An 18,709-nucleotide genomic window follows, 5' to 3' on the forward strand; every position below is an offset into this window, starting at 1 on the left:
TTTGTAAAGCAGCGGCATGGTCCTCTATTAACACTTTTCTGTCACACTACTGTGTTGAGCCGGCAGCTCTCTCTTCTGTAAATTTTGGTTTGCAAATCTTGTCTGTTGACAAAGTGAATTAAACTTTTTTTCTGTTCAGCACTGGCCCACCCTGTGTGTACGGCGAGTTATTTCCCGATACGTATGCTGCCATGGAGTCTGTCAGGAAAACTGAAAATTTATATCAAATACTTACCGTAATTTTCCTTTCCTGATGGACTCCATGGCAGCATACGTATCGGGAGTTCCCTCCCAGATTTCTGTGGAGGATAGTTACAGAACACGTGTGCTGAACAGGTGCAAAGATTTATGGGAGTGATGTCCTATGGGTAGGTTTGGGGGCGGGGCCAAACCCGATACGTATGCTGCCATGGAGTCCATCAGGAAAGGAAAATTAAGTATTTGATATAAATTTTCCGTTATTTTTCTACTTTGACAGTTAAAAAATATCCAATATATTCAATTTTTGTCATATATTTAGGCCAAAATGTATTTAGCTACATGTCTTTGACAAAAAAATTCTCAATGAGCGTATTTTTAACCGCTTTAAGACTGGAAGGTTTTACCCCATTCCTGACCAGGCCATATTTTGCGATTCGGCACTGCATTATTTAAACAGACAATTGTGCTGTCGTGCAATACTGTACCCAAATTAAATTTATGTCCTTTTTTTCCCCCACAAATAGAGCTTTCTTTTGGTGGTATTTGATCACCTGTGCGATTTTTAATTTTTGCGCTATAAACACAAAAAGAGCAACAATATTTTTCACATTTTTTTAAATGAAATTCCCCCCCCCCCCCCCCCAAAAAAAAATGTAAAAATCTAAATTTTTTAACATTTTAGGCCAATTTGTTTTCTGCTACATATGTTTGGTAAAAAAAATTGCAATAAGCGTATTTTGATTGGTTTGCGCAAAAGTTATCGCAGCTAATAACTACAGGAAATTTATGTCATTTTTATTGTTTTTTTTTAACTAGTAATGGCGGCGATCTGGCGGCGATCTGCGATTTTTTTTGCAGGACTGCGACATTTGGGCGGACAGATCGGACCCCTAACTGACATTTTTGCCACTTTTGGGGGTACCAGTGACATTACTACAGTAATTAGTGCTATAAATATGCATTGTTACTGTAATAATGACACTGGCAGGGAAGGGGTTAACTTTTATTGGTGATCAAGGGGTTAATGTATGCCTGGTGCTTACTGACGTGTGTGGGGGGAGGGGACTGTGTGACACAGGCACAGATCGCAGGTTCAGCTATGCTTAATCCTGTAATCTGTCCCTGTCTGTCACTTAGGAGATCCGCCTGCTTTGTTTACACAAGCGGGCGGATCTCCTCACTCTATCCCCGACGATCGGGGAAGAGCGGCAGTAATCACCGCCTCTCCTCCCCTGGCCCGACTCCCGCTGTGTCTGAATACAGCAGGGGAGGAGTCCAGCGACATAGACCTACGTCGCTGGATGATAACGAGCCACTTTGCCGCAGTATGCTCCATGTGAGCGGTCGGCAAGTGGTTAAGCTCTTCAAACAAACACCCATGAAAATAGTTATAGGCTATAGAAATTAGTTTAGTAACTAAAGATATAAGTAGGTTCCCCTTCGCCCCCAAGGGTAAATCAAATGTTAATGACTAAGCACAATTTTGCTACTTTGACATGTGTTAGTAAAACCGTACATATTACTACTACTTTGTGCATCCGGGTGGATTATATCTTTTTTTTTTCAGGACAAATTGGGCTTTCATTTGGTGGTAAATGGTAATCGATATTTCCTGTTTTTTTTTTTTTATTATCAAAGTAAACCTGACCCAAAGAAGTAAAAAAAAAAAAAAAAAATGTTTTTTAATGTAGCTGTGCAACCCAAAGAACAACCCAAATAATTCTCCTACTCCTGATGATTGTAGCGATACCTCATATGTGTATATTAGTTGTCGCTTGTACCCATACTACAGCTCAGAAACAATAGCGTGCATTTTGCTTTTTTTTTTTAATCCTACCTAAAACACAATGACACTGATTTAATTAAAAATCCTGTCCAAAAAAATACTGACCCTGACCTTTGACACTGATCTTGACCTTTGACCCCCAACCTTGACCCAAACACCAACCCTGGCATTGACCTAGATCAAACCTTCATCTAGATTTTTTATTTTTATTAGTATTAATATTATTACTATTATTATCTTCTTTTCTTTTTTTTACACACACTTTTTTTTTTCTCTCTGCAAGGAAAGAGATACAATGTATTTCTCTCCTCCATTCACAGAGAGAGAAAACATGGGGATGGGCTTAACAGTGACTAATCACTGTGGTAACAAATCAGAGGCTATTACAGTGATCAGGTGATCCGGAATCACGTGTTCCGGGTCCCGATTATTATTAGTGCGCCATGGTTTCTCTGTGAGACCCCGGTCTCTGTGCTGGGAGCATGGTGATGTGATGTACTCCCAGCACAAAGAGAGATGCGCAAATATGTGGCCCCTATGTGTGAGGTTGGTGTCAAGGGTTTAAAAATTATTTGGGATATATACAGAACATAAATTAGGATAACTGTTCAATTTCCACTTGTAGGTAATGCACTTTATTTGCAGCGCACTGAGACAGACTGTGTGGCCATCTTCAGTTTTCCAAGGTGTTGTCATATGTCCTAGCACCACAGACAGGCCTCAATGCAGACAGGAAACCTAACACCGATATGTATGCCTTGGTGAGAAAAAAAACTCATTTTAAGTATACAATAGCTGCATACAATGCAAAGAACCACTTAACAAAGGACTGTTGGATAGTTTACAAAGCTTTAAAGGGTTTTTTTCTCCAATGTCAAGGATAAAGAGAGGATGCAGAATGACTGATAACGTTCTATGTAAGTCTGTATTAAACATGCAGATGTGCACTGCACCCAGTCTACACATTTGCTAAAAAGATCTGCAATTCTCTTGTTCTGAAATGGGCCAAGAATGTAAAAGTAAAAATAAAACCTATACATTATTTTGTTATCTTTTTTTCTTTTTGCCACGAGCAGGATGAAACCTTGAAAATGAGTAAGCATCGGGGAAATGTCAGCATGTTTTTAGACTACATAAGTGATATAAAGAGATCCACTTCCAGTAAGGATTTCCAGTGAACACGGCTCAGGGGCAATTTAAATTACTTGCTAATTAAAGTAAGTGTAAGGCATTTTATTGAAGCCCCCCAGTGTATAACAAAGCAGACACAGTGATTGGATTCTATTTTTCTTCTGCGCTTCGGGCATCATGCCTCAGAACTCTGCCTTTCAGTTTATTTGGGGTTGGACACTTTCCTGCAGGATTTGCTTACCCCTATGAGTCTGGGGTGTAAAGGAACATATGTTCTGCGATAACTGGCTGATCACAGGGGCTCAGATACTGCTTTTCTCAAGAGCATTATTTTACTGTAGCAACCCTTTAGCGTCACCTGTGTGTATCTCTATCATTTCTAGTTTCCAATCTAGTCTGTGTGTATTGCTATCTCTATTTGCCACAATAAAGAAGAATCTGAAAAGCCATTTGGCTCTTGTACCAACGCAGTACATTGTGTAATGTAATAGACATAGTGCTGCCATTTTTACAGTACCACATTAGGCCCTGCCCCCTAAGGAGCATTCTCTACTAAGCAGTCATACACAATTGCACACACAGTAGGTCCAATTTTCAGCGAAAATCATTTATTAAGTTAATGTTATAGGACTGTGGAAAGAAACAAGAGCAGCAAGGAGATCCTACATAAACATGGGGAGAAACTCCAAACTGCAAGCAGATAGTGGGCATAGAGCCCAGGGCTGCAGGTTCTAACACAAAAGTGCTTTCCACAGCATTGTGGCTTTTTAATTTAGTATGTCATTTAAAAGTAACTTTAAAGTATTAAAGCATATGTCAAGGCAAAAAACATAAAAATGATTACATCTCTGCAATACATTCACATCTTCCAGTGTTTTATCGATTTAACAACTTCAATACTGGGCACTTTCACCCCCTTCCTGCCCAGACCAATTTTCAGCTTTTACCGCTGTTACAATTTGAATGACAATTGCGTGGTCATGCAACATTGTACCCAAATTAAATTTTTAGCATATTTACTATTTGTACTTTTACTTTTAGTATAATAATGGGACCTACTGTACATGGAACTCAGATGTTTACATCTAGAACTTTTACTATTATTGCCTGCTATTAGAATAATACTGGGACCTATGCTATAACATCCATACCTGCAGTTCAGTTTTTTACTATTTGTACTTTTACAACATGTACTATTAGTATAATAATGGGAGCTACTGTATGCTACAAATTCTATACATGGAACTCAGATTTTTTACTTCTAGAACTTTTACTATTATTGCTTTCTATTAGAATAATATTGGGACCTATGCTATAACGTCCATACCTGCAGTTCAGTTTTTTACTATTTGTACTTTTACATGTACTATTAGTATAATAATGGGACCTAAGCTATACATTCAGTACCTGCAACTCTGCTTCTTAGTATTAGTATTTTTTTTATTATTGTTTTACTATTAGTATACTAATGGGACCTATGCTATAACATCCATACCTAGAGTTCAGATTTTTACTACGGTAATTGTACTTTTACTATTAGTATAATAATGGGACCTACTGGAAAGTATTCACAGTGCCTTACTTTTTCCACATTTTGTTTTGTTACAGCCTTATTCTACAAATGGATTAAATTCATTATTTTCTTCAAAATTCTACAAACAATACCCCATAATGACAACGTCAAAGAAGTTTATTTGAAATCTTTGCAAATGTGTTAAAATTAAAAAACACATGTACAAAAGCATTCACAGCCTTTGCTCAATATTTTGTTGAAGCACCTTTGGCACCAATTACAGCCTCAGGACTTTTTGAGTATGATGCTACAAACTTGGGACACCTATTTTTGGGAAGTTTCTCTCATTCTTTTTTGCAAGACCTCTAAAGCTCCATCAGGTTGGATGGGGAGCATCAGTGCACAGCCATTTTCAGATCGCTCCAGAGATAATCGGGTTCAAGTCTGGGCTCTGGCTGGGCCATTTAAGGACATTTACAGAGTTGTCCCGTAGCCACTCCTTTGTTATCTTGGCTGTGTGCTTGGGGTCATTGCCCTGTTGGAAGATGACCCTTTGCCCCAGTCTGAGGTCCAGAGTGCTCTGGAGCAGGTTTTCATCAAGGATGTCTCTGTACATTGCTGCATTAATCTTTCCCTCGATCCTGACTAGTTTTCCAGTTCCTGCCGCTGAAAAACATTCCCACAGAATGATGCTGCCACCACCATGCTTCACTGTAGGGATGGTATTGGCCAGGTGATGAGCGGTACCTGGTTTCCTCCAGATATGACGCTTGCCATTCAGGCCAAAGAATTCAATCTTTGTTTTATTAGACTAGAGAATTTTGTTTCTTATGGTCTGAGAGTCCTTCAGGTGCCTTTTGGCAAACTCCAGGTGAGCTGTCATGTGCCTTTTACTCTGGAGTGGCTTCCATCTGGTCAATAAGTGTATTTTGATTGGTTTGCGCAAAAGTTATAACTACGGGAACAATTTATGTCATTTTTATTTTTTTTTTAACTAGTAATGGCGGCGATCTGCGATTTTTTTTGTGGGACTGCGACATTGCGGCGGACAGATCGGACCCCTGACTGACATTTTTGACACTTTTGGGGGTACCAGTGACATTACTACAGTAATCATTGCTATACATATGCACTGTTACTGTAAAAATGACACTGGCAGGGAAGGGGTCAACTTTATTGGTAATCAAGGGGTTAAGTGTGTCCCTAGGGGCGTGATTCTAACTGTCAAGGGGCATGGCTTGTTAGATCGTCACAGAGACATACGATCCTACATAGCAGGATCGCATAGCCTCTGTCATGATCTAAGGGAGAATGACAGACGGCTGTGTTTACATCAGCCGTCTGTCTTTCTCCCTCTCCTACGGGAGATTGCGAGTGGCCGGCGGACATCGGAGCCGCTGGTCACACGGGCGGGCACACTTGTATAAAGTACTCGAAACCCATACTTGAGTAAAAGTACAAGTGCTCGATCAAAAAGTGACTTGAGTAGAAGTGGAAGTGCTCCATCAAAAAGTGACTTGAGTAGAAGTGGAAGTGCTCCATCAAAAAATGACTTGAGTAGAAGTACTAAAGTATTCAACATTTTTTGTACTTAAGTATTGCAAGTAGTTTTTTTTTAAATTTTGCTACTCAAGTACTGAAAGTAAAAGTACCAGTAGTTTTTCTTTAAAAAAATGTGCTACTCAAGTACTGAAAGTTAAAGTACAAGTACTGTGTTATGTAGTTATTAAAGAAAGAAGTCAAAAGTTTGAACATCATATTGTTTTTTATTATTTCAAATGATTAACCTAAAGGACAATCACAATTGGCTGTAACTTTTTGTAAACAAAAACAGATAAAGTATGTCCCTCCCTTCCCCCTTTAAAGCATCCCTCCTTCTCTTCCTTGCATGTTTTTTTTTTCTCCACAGCTTATTGGTGAGCAAAATCATATATAAAGAAAAGTGATATACAACAATATATTCCAATAATGAAATAAAGGAAGAGTGTATGAAATCAAAGTCAATAAAAAGTCCAAAATATTGTGAATCTTCAAATATATACAGTTGTATTCAAAATTATTCAACCCCCCCAATGCTGTAAAGGGTTTTAGGGAATTTAGTGTACATTTGTAATTGTATTCAGAATGAAATCCTACAAGGACTTCTTAAAGAACCATATGCAACTAAAATGACATCAATTGGTTTTGTAATACAGTAATAAATATTTATTTTGTGAATTCTTCATTGACACAATTATTCAACCCCTTAAAGACTACCACTCTGAAGAACAGAGGTTCATTGAAGTGTTTTCAATCAGGTATTGAAAACACCTGTGGATATCAGGGAGCAGCAATAAAGCCTAATAAGCACCAATTAGGCAGCTTTAAAATGACTGTGATACTCAGCTCCTTCTAGACATTTACTGGTGTGGTTACAAACATGGTGAAGTCAAGAGAATGGTCCAGGAAGACAAGAGAAGAGGCGATAACTCTTCACAGGAAGGGCAATGGCTATAAGAAGATTACAAAGATGTTAAACATACCAAGAGACACCATAGGAAGCATCATTCGCAAATTCAAGGAAAAGGGCACTGTTGAAACGCTACCTGGTCGTGGCAGAAAGAAGATGCTGACTTCAACTGCTGTGCACTACCTACTGTGGCGGGAGGTCAATCATGCTTTGGGGCTGTTTTGCTTCTGCAGGTCACAAACCTGAGGCTTGGGAGACCTTGGACCTTTCAACAGGACAATGATCCCAAGCATACCTCCAAGTCCACTAGAGCATGGTTGCAGATTAAAGGCTGGAAGATTTTGGAGTGGCCATCACAGTCACCAGACTTAAATCCGATTAAGACTTAAAGACAGCAGTTGCAGTGCACAAGCCTAAGAATGTGACTGAACTGGAGGCTTTTGCCCATGACGAATGGGCGAAGATACCCGTAGATCGCTGCAAGACACTTGTGTCAAGCTATGCTTCACGTTTAAAAGCTGTTATAACTGTAAAAGGATGTTGTACTAAGTACTAAGATTGAATGTCACTTGGGGGTTGAATAAAACTGATAATGATGTGAGCACAGAAAAGACATTTGTGGTTATTTCATTATAAATGTTATGTTATATTTGTCTGACCTACACGTGCCTCTTTGATTTAATTGTAAGCAGGATGACTGAATGATCAAAATCAATGTCAAACTGGCCAAAACAATCAATTTCAGTGGGGATTGAATAATTTTGAATACAACTGTATATGTGACAAAACAAGATGAATATATTTTCAACAGTGCAGGAATCAAACAGGTGCTATTCCAAATAATAGGTGCAGACTCCCACCACCTTGTGGATTTCCCCCTTACCCGGGGGATGAAGGTAAGTGCAAAATAATATCCAAATAGACTCTTTCGGTGAAACAAACTGCAAAACCTGTGCTCTCAACTTCCAGTGAAAAAAGCAAAATCAGCCTCTTACCAGAAAAAAGGTCTATGCACGCTTGTGACTCTCCTTGGTTGGGGGAGGTTCTCTTTCCCATTAAGGCTCCTTTCACACTATCCGTCTGTTGGACGGATGCCATTTTTCTCAGTGGGGACACCGACACCATTGTTCGTTCAGCAGAAAATTTTCAAACTTATCTTTTTTTTTTTTTTTCGCTCAATAACGTCACAACCGATTAACAATTTGTGGCCCATTAACTGGACAAAAAAAACGAAGGAACTGTCCAAAAGACAGAATTTCGCCTGATTTTTCGTATAGTGTATGGCCATCATTAGTATAATAATTGGTACTAAAGTTTTGTAACTGTACTATCTCCCTTTATATTGCACAAACCGTTTGCGCTATGTAAATCCGCACGTGATGGAAATCCATATTCTCAGAACTTTTTTTTTTTTTAACCACTTTTAGACCGCCAGCAGTAGGCGCTAAGTTGAGGAGTAGGACCTCCAAGGTAGTATTTCCAGAAATACTACCTGTACCTCGAGCCACACCAGAGAGGCAGCGGGAGATTAGGGAAGTTAACGAGTGGCTGAGAAGGTGGTGTAGTAAGGAGGGTTTCGGGTTCCTGGAGAACTGGGCCGACTTCTCAGTCGGCCACCGGCTCTTTGGTAGGGACGGATTGCAACTAAATGGGGTGGGTGCAGCCGTACTGGGTGAGAAGATGGCCAAAAAGTTAGAGGGGCTTTTAAACTAGGTGACGGGGGGGAGGGTACAGATGTAGAATTAGCCAGTGGAAAGCAAGTTTCAGAGGGCAGAAATGGGGGCATTAGCGGTAGGGTGTTCGAAGCTCCTATACCCAGGGTGGGTATGGGAAAAAATCAAGAGAGCAGCCTAAAAACATCAAATGAGGATATATGTAACCGGTCAAAATTAAGAGGTTTGTATACCAATGCCAGAAGCCTGGCCAACAAGATGGGAGAGCTGGAGCTACTGATGTTTGAGGAGGACTTAGATTTTGTGGGGATAACAGAGACTTGGTTTGACAGCTCTCATGACTGGATGGCAACCATTCAGGGGTATTCCCTTTATCGCAGAGATAGAGAAGGTAAAAAAGGGGGAGGGGTATGTCTGTATATTAAGAACAATATACAGGTAAATATGAGGGATGATATTAATAATGGAGCTATGGACGAGGCAGAATCCCTATGGGTAGAGCTTCAAAGGGAACGCACGGTGGGGAAGGTAATATTGGGCGTATGCTATAGGCCCCCCAACCAGAGGGAGGAGGGGGAGGCGGACCTCATTTTACAGATAGGATTGGCAGCAAGGATGGGAAATGTCATTATAATGGGGGACTTTAATTATCCTGATATAGACTGGGCAGAAGGAACCGCGCATTCAGCCAAGGCTCGGCAGTTCCTAAATGTTTTGCAGGACAATTTCATGGGTCAGATGGTGAATGCACCGACAAGAAACAATGCGGTACTTGACCTACTGATTACCAACAATACAGACCTGCTCACGGATATAAAAATACGGGGCAACTTAGGAAACAGTGACCATAGGTCAATAAGTTTCAGTATTAATTACAGTAATAGGAAGCAGAGGGGTAATATAAGGACGCTGAATTTCAAAAGAGCCAATTTCCCAAAACTGCGCTCGCTGCTAGAAAATATCAATTGGGATAGAACCCTGGGAACAAAGAACACGGAGGAAAAATGGGAGTGCTTCAAGAGCATACTTAACAAGGGGATTGACCAGTGCATTCCAAAGGGAAATAAATTTAAAAGAGAAAAACTAAACCCTGGGTGGCTAAACTCCAACATAAAAATGCATATTAGTGCTAAAGAAAAGGCCTTCAAAAATACAAGACTGAGGGGTCATTGGCAGCATTTAAGCATTACAAAGAGTGTAATAAGAGATGTAAAGATGAAATCAGGGCGGCTAAAATAGAACACGAGAGACATATAGTGGAGGAGAGTAAAAAGAACCCCAAGAAGTTCTTTAAGTATATAAACAGTAAGAAAGCGAGGCCAGAACACATTGGCCCCATAAAAGATGACAAAGGAAATATGGCCACTGAGGACAGAGAAAAGGCGGAAGTGTTAAATAATTTCTTCTCTTCAGTCTTCACAAAAGAATCGGGGGGCTACACAAACCTAGCTTGTAAGGCCGAACTAAACAACACACCTCAGGAAATACCGCCATGGCTAACAGAGGATAGACTTAGAACTAAACTAGAGAAACTTAACATAAATAAATCACCGGGACCGGATGGCTTGCACCCGAGGGTTCTTAAGGAGCTCAGCCAGGTGATTGCCAGACCATTATTCTTGATCTTTAAGGATAGTTTACAGACGGGTATGGTGCCAGCTGATTGAAAAAAAGCCAACGTGGTACCAATATTTAAAAAGGGGCCGAGATGTATCCCGGGTAACTATAGGCCGGTCAGCCTAACATCTGTAGTCTGCAAGATTTTGGAGGGGATGTTAAGGGACCACATACAGGACTTTAGTAATGAAAACTGTATTATTAGTAGTAATCGGCATGGATTCATGAAAAATCGTTCTTGCCAAACCAATCTATTAACCTTCTACGATGAAGTGAGCTGCCACCTAGATAAAGGTAAGCCTGTGGATGTGGTGTATCTGGACTTTGCAAAGGCCTTTGACACCGTTCCCCACAAACGCTTACTGTACAAACTAAGGATGGTAGGTATGGACCATAAGGTGAGTACCTGGATAGAGAACTGGCTCCAGGGGAGAGTCCAGAGGGTGATGATTAATGGGGAGTACTCGGATTGGGCGGGTGTGGAAAGTGGGGTCCCCCAGGGTTCTGTCCTGGGACCAATCCTGTTTAATTTATTCATAAATGATCTAGAGGAGGGGATATCTAGTACAATCTCAGTATTTGCGGATGATACTAAACTAGGCTTGCCAATATCTTCTATGCAGGATGTGGAAACCTTACAAGCGGACCTGAACAAAATAATGGGGTGGGCAACTACATGGCAGATGAGGTTTAATGTTGAAAAATGTAAAGTAATGCACTTAGGGGCCAGAAACCAGAAAGCAAGCTACTCACTAGGGGGGGAACCTCTGGGTGAGTCTAGGATGGAAAAAGACTTGGGGGGTACTGGTAGACAACAGGCTTGGCAGTGGCATGCAATGCCAAGCCGCTGCAAGCAAAGCCAACAGAATACTGGGATGTATAAAAAAGGGGATTCACTCCAGAAATAAAGAGATTATTCTCCCTCTCTACAAGACTCTGGTCCGGCCACATCTGGAGTATGCTGTCCAGTTCTGGGCACCGGTCCTCAGGAAGGATGTGCTGGAACTGGAGAAAGTCCAGAGAAGGGCAACAAAAATAATAAGGGGAATGGAGGACATCAGCTATGAGGAAAGACTACAAGCACTGAACCTATTCTCTCTGGAGAAGAGACGCTTGAGAGGGGATATGATATCAATGTACAAATTCTGTACTGGCGACCCTAGCATAAGGAACAAACTATTCAGAGAAAGGAGATACAATAAAACACGTGGCCACTCACTAAAACTAGAGGAAAGGCGGTCTAACCTTAAAGTGCTTAAGGGGTTCTTCACTGTAAGAGCGGTAAGGATGTGGAACTCTCTTCCACAAGCAGTCGTATCAGCAGGGAGCATTGATAGTTTCAAAAAACTATTAGATGGACACCTTAAAGACCACAACATACAGGGGTATACAATGTACGGTTAAAAGCAAACACGCACACACATCATAGGTTGAACTGGATGGACTGATGTCTTTTTTCAACCTCACTAACTATGTAACTATGTAGCAGTACATATACTGCGGGAGGTTGGTTCTGTCCCATGAAACGACTTAACTGTACGTCGCTAAGTGGGATAGCGAGTGGGGGCGCGCGCGCAGCCATTTGCCACAGGGGAAGCTGATCTGCGAGTCCAGCGGCTGTGATTGACGCCCCGCTCCCGCTCCCTGTGGAGACAAAATGGCGGTCTGCTGTTGTCCACATGGCAGACTGCTGTTCTGTCAGCAATGAACACAGGGCTCCTGTGTTCCTCCTATTTAGGAACACAGGTCTCTGTGTTCATTCCATAAGTACATCCCCACACAGCTAGAAAGCACCCCCTAGGGACACATTTAACTCTTCGATCGCCCCTAGTGTTAATCCCTTCCCTGCAAGTGTACAGTTGGTACTGTTAGTACAGTAACAGTGCATATTTTTAGCAATCATTACTGTAGTAATGTCACTGGTCCCCCCAAAAGTGTCAAAAATGTCAGTTAGGTGTCCAATCTGTCCGCTGCAATGTGGCAGTCCCGCTAAAAATCGCTGATCGCCGCCATTACTAGTAAAAAAATTAAAAAACAATAAAAATAACATAAATCTTTCCCCTAGTTTTTAAATGTGATAACTTTTGTGCAAACCAATCAATATACTCTTATTGGGATTTTTTTTTTTACCAAAAATATGTAGCAGAATACACATTGGCCTAAAATGATGAAAAAATATTTTTTTTATTGGGAATGTTCTATAGCAGAAAGTAAAAATATATATATATTTTTTTCAGAATTGACGCTCTTTTTTTGTTTATCTCGCAAAAAAAAAAAAAAAATTGCAGAGGTGATCAAATACCACCAAAAGAAAGCGCTATTTGTGGGAAAAAAAAATACATCAATTTTTTTAAGGGTACAGCGTCGCACGACCGCGCAATTGTCAGGTAAAATAATGCAGTGCTAAATTGCAAAAAATGGCCTGGTCATTAAAGGGGGGCAAAACCTTCCGGTCCAGAAGTGGTTAAGCACTGATTACTGTAGTAATGTCACTGGTCCCCCTAAAGTGGCAAAAACGTCAGCAGGTGTCTGATCTGTCCACCGCAATGTCGCAGTCCTGCTAAAAATTGCAGATCGCTGCCATTACTAGTAAAAATAAATAAATAAATAAAAATGACAAATCTTTCCCCTAGTTTTTAGATGCAATAACTTTTGTGCAAACCAATCAATATACTCTTATTGGGTTTTTTTTTTTACCAAAAATATGTAGCAGAATACACATTGGCCTAAAATAATGAAAAAATTTGATTTTTAATATTTTTTTATTGGGAATGTTATATAGCAGAAAGTGAAAAATATTGTTTTGTTTTTCAGAATTGTCGCTCTTTTTTTCTTTATGGTGCAAAAAATAAAAATCACAGAGGTGATCAAATACCACCAAAAGAAAGCTCTATTTGTGAGAAAAAAAGGGACATCAATTTTTTTAGGGTACAGTGTCGCACGACCGCGCAATTGTCCTTTAATGTAATGAAGTGCTGAATCGCAAAAAATGGCCTGGTCATTAACCATTTCCTGACCACCCCGCCGCCTTTTTACTTCAGCAGGGTGGCTCTCCTGCGCAAACCTGTGTAGGTCTTCGTTGGTCGCGTGTGGGAAGCAAGGGGGCGAGTGCGCGCCACCACCAGCGCACTCCTGCCCCCACTCGGCAACGGGGAAGCCGATGCACGGGTCAGGCGCCTCCAATTGCTGTCTGACACCCGCGATTGCTCCCAGCTGAGAGAGAAAAATGGTCAGCTATTGTAAACACAGCTGACCGTTCTTCTCCCTGGAATGATCATAGAGCCCCTGTGATCCTTCTATATAGGATCACAGGTCTCTATGGTCATTTCACAAACCACACCCCCCACTGTTAGAATTACTACCCTTGGCTCACATTTAACCCCTTGATCACCCACAGTGTTAACCCCTTCCCTGTCAGTGTCATTATTACAGTAACAGTGCATATTTGTAGCACTGATTACTGTAGTAATGTCACTGGTACCCCCAAAAGTGTCAAAAAAATAAGTCAGGGGTCCGATCTGTCCGCCACAATTGTGCAGTCCAGTAAAAAAAACAAAAAAAAAAAACAATAAAAATGACATAAATCTTTCCCGTAGTTAGTAGACGCGATAACTTTTGTGCAAACCAATCAAAATACGCTTATTGCGATTTTTTGCACAAAAAATATGTGGCAGAATACAGATTGACCTAAAATGTTTTTACATATTTACTTTTGAGAATGTCATATAGCAGAATGTGAAAAATATTATTTTTTTTTTTCAAAATTGTCGCTCTTTTTTTTTATAGCGCAAAAAATAAAAATCGCACAGGTGATCGAATACCACCAAAAGAAATCTCTATTTGTGGGGAGAAAATGACACCAATTTTATTTGGGTACAGCGTTGCATGACCGCCCAATTGTCCACTAATTAACGCAGTGCCAAATCGCAAAATAGGGCCTGGTCATTAAGGGGGCAAATCCTTCATGTCCAGAAGTGGTTTAGCACTGATTACTGTAGTAATGTCACTGGTCCCCTTAAAAGTGTCAAAAATGTCAGTTAGGGGTCCGATCTGTCCACTGCAATGTAGCAGTCCTGTTAAAAATCGCAAATTGCTGCCATTACTAGTGAAATAAATAAAAAAAAATGACATAAATCTTTCCCCTAGTTTGTAGATGTGATAACTTTTGTGCAAACCAATCAATATACTCTTATTGGGATTTTTATTTTTTTTTACCAAAAATATGTAGCAGAATACACATTGGCCTAAAATGATGAAAAAATTTGATTTTTAATATTTTTTTTTATTGGGAATGTTATATAGCAGAAAGTGAAAAATATATATATTTTATATTTTCAGAATTGTTGCTTTTTTTGTTTATAGCGCAAAAAATTAAAATCGCAGAGGTGATCAAATACCACCAAATGAAAGCTCTATTTGTGGGGAAAAAGGATATCAATGTTACTTGGGTACAGCGCCGCATGACTGCGAAATTGTCCGTTAACCACTTGCCGACTGCCGTCAGTATATTTACTGCGGCAGTCAGCCCCTCACAGGCAAAGCGACATAGGGCTCGCGATCGTCCGTTGCAGAGGGAGAAAGGCAGGCGGCTGATGTAAACAAAGCCGCCTGTCATTCTCCCTTGTGTAAGAACAGAGATCATATGATCCTGCTATGTAGGATCGTATTTCTCTGCTGTTACATCACTAGCCACATCCCTTCACAGTTAGAAACACTCCCCTAGGGACACACTTAACCCCTCCTTCTCCAATAAACTTAATCCCTTCCCTGCCAGTGTAATTTTTACAGTAATAGTGCATATGTATAGCACTGATTACTGTAGTAATGTCACTGGTACCCCCATAAGTGTCAAAAATGTCAGTCAAGGGTCCGATCTGTCTGCCGCAATGTCGCAGTCCCGCAAAAAAAATCACAGATCGCCGTCTTTACTTGTTAACCACTTAAGCCCCGGAAGATTTTACCCCCTTCCTGACCAGGGCCTATTTTGCGATTCGTCACTGCGTGATTTTAACGGACAATTGCGCGGTCGTGCGACGCTGTACCTAAACAAATTTGACGTCCTTTTTTTCCCACAAACAGAGCTTTCTTTTGGCGGTATTTGATCACCTGTGCGATTTTTTGATCATGCGCTATAAACAAAAAAAGAGCGTCAATTTTGCAAAAATAACAATATTTTTCACATTTTTATATGAAATTCCCCCCAAAAAAATGTAAAAATCTAAATTTTTTAACATTTTAGGCCAATTTGTTTTCTGCTACATATGTTTGGTAAAAAAATCGCAAAAAGCGTATTTTGATTGGTTTGCGCAAAAGTTATTGCGTTTACTAAGGGAAAGATTTTTGTCATTTTTGTTGTTTTTTTTTTAAACGAGTAATGGCGCCGATCTGCGATTTTTTTGCGGGAATGCGACATTGCGGCGGACAGATCGGACCCTTGACTGACATTTTTGACACTTTTGGGGTTACCAGTGACATTACTACAGTAAAAAGTGCTATAAATATGCACTGTTACTGTAAAATTACACTGGCAGTGAAGAGGGTTAATTTTTTTTGAGAGGGAGGGGTTATGTTTGTCCCTAGGGGCGTGATTCTAACTGTGATTCGCTGTGGCTTGAGGTGTAGGAACAGTGATCAACGTTCCTACATAGTAGAACAGTATGATCACTGTTCTTACACAGGGGAGAATGACAGGTGGCTTGTTTACATCAGCCGCCAGCCTTTCTCCCTCTGCACTGACGATCGCCGAGTTACCGGCCGACATGGGGTCCGCCGGTCACACGCGCGGGGGGGTCCATTACCGCGCGGGAGCGCGCCTCCGGCGGTGCGCGCTCGCTCCCTAGACCCTCACAGGCTAGCGACGTAGTACTACGTCGCTTTGCCTGTGAGGGGTTGACCGCCACAGTAAATAGCCGTGCGGTGGTCGGCAAGTGGTTAAAAAAAAACAACAAAAATTACAAAAATCTTTCCCTTAGTTAGTAAACGCAATAACTTTTGCGCAAACCAATCAAAATACGCTTTTTGCGATTTTTTTTACCAAACATATGTAGCAAAAAACAAATTGGCCTAAAATGTTAAAAAATTTTGATTTTTACATTTTTTTTGTGAATTTCATATAAAAAATTTGAAAAATATTGTTATTTTTTCAAAATTGACGCTCTTTTTTTGTTTACAGCGCATGATCAAAAAATCGCACAGGTGATCAAATACCACCAAAAGAAAGCTCTGTTTGTGGGAAAAAAAGGACGTCAAATTTGTTTAGGTACAGCGTCGCACGAGGCGCAATTGTCCGTTAAAGTCATGCAGTGCCGAATCGCAAGGCAGGCATAGGGCCTGGTCAGGAAGGGGGTAAAATCTTCCGGGGCTTAAATGGTTAAGGGGCAAATCCTCACGGTCTTAAAGTGGTTAAGGGGGCAAATCCTTTGGGTCTTAAAGTGGTTAAGCGGGCAAATCCTTTGGGTCTTAAAGTGATTAAGGGGGCAAATCCTTTCGGTCTTAAAGTGGTTAAGGGGGCAAATCCTTTCGGTCTTAAAGTGGTTAAGGGGGCAAATCCTTTGGGTCTTAAAGTGGTTAAGGGGGCAAATCCTTTGGGTCTTAAAGTGGTTAAGGGGGGCAAATCCTTTGGGTCTTAAAGTGGTTAAGGGGGGCAAATCCTTTCGGTCTTAAAGTGGTTAAGGGGGGCAAATCCTTTGGGTCTTAAAGTGGTTAAGGGGGCAAATCCTTTGGGTCTTAAAGTGGTTAAGGGGGCAAATCCTTTGGGTCTTAAAGTGGTTAAGGGGGGCGAATCCTCACGGTCTTAAAGTGGTTAAGGGGGCAAATCCTTTCGGTCTTAAAGTGGTCAAGTGGGGCAAATCCTAGCGGTCTTAAAGTGGTTAAGGGGGGCAAATCCTTTGGGTCTCAAAGTGGTTAAGGGGGGCGAATCCTCACGGTCTTAAAGTGGTTAAGGGGGCAAATCCTTTCGGTCTTAAAGTGGTCAAGTGGGGCAAATCCTAGCGGTCTTAAAGTGGTTAAGGGGGGCAAATCCTTTGGGTCTTAAAGTGGTTAAGGGGGCAAATCCTTTTGGTCTTAAAGTGGTTAAGGGGGCAAATCCTTTGGGTCCTAAAGTGGTTAAATATATAATAAAATGAGGAGTGAGCCCTCAGTGATGTAACATTCCTAAAGTATCATTGCCCCCTCTTACACACTTTGGTGGACTGGCTCCCCCCACCTTTCCTAAAGCTGCAATGTTTGAGGTGCTAGCTGTAAGATTTGTGAGGAAAGAAAAGAAGTGTAAAGTTTGTGTCTCTCTCCTCATGAAATGTGCAGTCAGTGAGTGAGTAGGAGGCCATAAGAAAGGAGTGTCAGAAGAAAAGCGGGATGCCAGGCAGGCAGGCAGGCGGCGTCCTCCTATAGCCGGTGTGCAGGCTGAGCTCCTCTGAGGGGTTTGTGTTGGTGAATAAGCCCAGTCTGAATCCGCGTGTGCACTGAGATGTGAAGAGGCGGCTCGGATTTCGTGCCTAAAGAGAAGAGCCAATCTTTTCTTCTTCTCTCCTAGCCTTGCCTTCTTTGCTTTCAGTCTCCGAGCTGGTGTCTTGCAGAGAAGGAGGAGGGGGCCGGGAGAGGATTGTCTGAATTTTTTTGTCTGTGTGTGTTTTGGGAGGGGAGGGGGTTGGGGGGTGGGGGGGAGCAGATAGAGGTGCTGCTCTGCTCTTGTCTTTGTAGTGTCGCGGTGGGGGGGCGAGGAAGGAGTTTTTTTTTTTTTTTTTAGCTGCTGTTCCTGAAGCCAGTCACTCTCTTGCCTCGGAAGAAGCGAGGACAATCTCTGCTTTCCTCTCTTCAAGTTTTTTTCCCCCCTGGATATTGGAGGGCTCGGGGTTCCGGAGAGGCTGCCACCTGCTCTGGGGCACACACTCACCACACACTCACACACAGGGTCTCACACACTTACACCGTGCCTATGCGGGCTGCACCGTTCGCCGGGACCACAAACTTCCAGAACTTTTCCTGATCTTCCCCGCCGTTGTATGGATTCTGTCACAGGCATAGGAAGACGTCCGGACCGTATCCTGAGGTAAATACTTCCCTCCTCTCCTCTGTGTGCCACCAGCTCACTCACTCACCCCTCCACTCTCCACTCACCACTGCCCATTGTTTCTTTATTATTATCCACCTATTTATTTCATAGCACTTTACATACATTTCTAACCTTCTTCATCTGCTTCAACCAATTCCTCTCCCCCAGGAGCTTACAGTCTAAGGTACTTACCTCACAGGTTTACACAGGAGCCCATCAACCTTAGCAAGCATGGCTTTGGAGCAGGTAGGTCTCACAGGCTAAGGGCACAGTTTAGTCATGAGCCCAT

The 18,709-nt window shown here is 41.5% G+C and overlaps 1 protein-coding gene across 1 annotated transcript in view; it reads left to right on the forward strand.

The window, feature by feature from the left end:
* Positions 1 to 18,053: 18,053 nt before the first annotated feature.
* Positions 18,054 to 18,709, forward strand: part of FOXP4 (forkhead box P4) — a 138,025-nt gene continuing 137,369 nt past the window's right edge. Inside the window, exon 1 of the mRNA XM_082247614.1 lies at positions 18,054 to 18,417. The gene's annotated coding sequence lies outside the window, so the exon portion shown is untranslated. The remainder of the gene's footprint in view (positions 18,418 to 18,709) is intronic.

Source organism: Pelophylax lessonae (assembly GCF_965119305.1).
Source record: "Pelophylax lessonae genome assembly, chromosome: 2".
Lineage (NCBI taxonomy): Eukaryota > Metazoa > Chordata > Amphibia > Anura > Ranidae > Pelophylax > Pelophylax lessonae.